This window comes from Antrostomus carolinensis, unplaced genomic scaffold (genome assembly GCF_000700745.2).
Source record: "Antrostomus carolinensis isolate BGI_N321 unplaced genomic scaffold, ASM70074v2 scaffold43552, whole genome shotgun sequence".
NCBI lineage: Eukaryota > Metazoa > Chordata > Aves > Caprimulgiformes > Caprimulgidae > Antrostomus > Antrostomus carolinensis.
Genome location: NW_010298394.1, coordinates 1 through 1,455, shown reverse-complemented (window position 1 = coordinate 1,455; position 1,455 = coordinate 1). Strand labels below are relative to the sequence as shown.

Genomic DNA, 1,455 nt, shown 5'->3' with positions numbered 1-1,455 from the left:
GCTCCTTAGGGACAACCTGGAGGATCTCATTTACTTTAGGACCTGCTTTGGGTGCCTGCAGTCATCAGCCCTGTCCCCCCACTCCACACCTGGGCCATTAAATGTGGGTTTTGGTGTGGGCAATCAGGCAACCCAGCCAGAGGAACCAACCAAAGCAATCCTGCCTGTCCTAGAGCATCCAGAAACTCTGCCAGGACTCAACCCTACCACAGACTCTCCCTGAAAATCCCTCGTCTCCATGTGCCCAGGAGGTGCCTGGGCAGTACCTGAGAGTGTGAAGGTGGGAGAGAGCTCAGGTTGCCCCCAGTTTCAGCCCAGTTCCCCCAGGTGTGATGCATTGGGAGGTGATGAGGAGATGTTGGAAGAGCCTTCCTGTAGGATGGGAGATGGCCAATGTGCCCCATGGTAGGAGGTGGATGGCTACAAGGGGGCACATGGAACCCACTAGAAGAGTCCCACTCACCCACGAGGATGGGGAGATGAAGACACAACCCCAGTATGGCCCCATCCCACCTCCCCATCGGTGTGTTTCAGGAGCTTACCCTTGATGAGGAGATGTTGGAAGAGCCTTCCTGTAGGATGGGAGATGGCCAATGTGCCCCATGGTAGGAGGTGGATGGCTACAAGGGGGCACATGGAACCCACTAGAAGAGTCCCACTCACCCACGAGGATGGGGAGATGAAGACACAACCCCAGTATGGCCCCATCCCACCTCCCCATCGGTGTGTTTCAGGAGCTTACCCTTGCTGCCTTGGACGAGTAGGGATCCTCAAAGAGCGCCCACATCCTTGGCTGCCAATTCCGACAGCAGCCACCCCCTCCAGCAGCCCCCGCCGCCCCTGGCGGCCTGTCATCCATGCCCAGGCGCTGAAGGGCAATCTCCCTACCCCCTTCCTCTTCAGGTTCCTCTCCACTAGTGCCTCCACCAGGTTCAGGACTCTCAAAGATATCCAGGGCCTCTTCTGCATCACGATGCTGACGGTAGGTCATCCAACAGCAAGGTTCCACATCGGTCTCATCGATACCCCAGTAGGTCAGCTCCTCCTCGAAGAGGGGTCCGCAGATATCGGCGGGGCAGTGCAGTTTGCCGGTACGGTAATAGTTGAGCACGTAGGAGAAGATCCCAGGATGACGATCAAAGAAGAACTCATTGCTTTTACCATCAAAGTCAAAGTTGCTTTGGGCATCAGGGTCAGCGAGCCAGGCCAGGCGGGTGCCCGGCAAAGTCCGTAGGGTGCTTTTGTAGGTCTCATGCCGGGTGCCACCTACATTGATGGTGATCTTGTCCGACTCTTCCCCTTTGCCCATCTCTTCCTTCAGGCATGTTTTGGAGGGTGGTTTATTCCCAGACTTGCGTCCACGGTAGGAGGAGACACACACGGAGCTGATCATAGATTTGGGTGGATGGAAGATCCACGCGACGCGCACCCTTCCTCCGGGCGAGGAGCTGGGGG

The 1,455-nt window shown here is 57.0% G+C and overlaps 1 pseudogene; it reads right to left on the bottom strand.

Annotated features, from left to right (window-relative positions):
• Positions 1 to 742: 742 nt before the first annotated feature.
• On the bottom strand, positions 743 to 1,393 carry LOC104520679 (potassium voltage-gated channel subfamily C member 4 pseudogene; annotated as a pseudogene).
• Between the last annotated feature and the right edge of the window lie 62 nt (positions 1,394 to 1,455).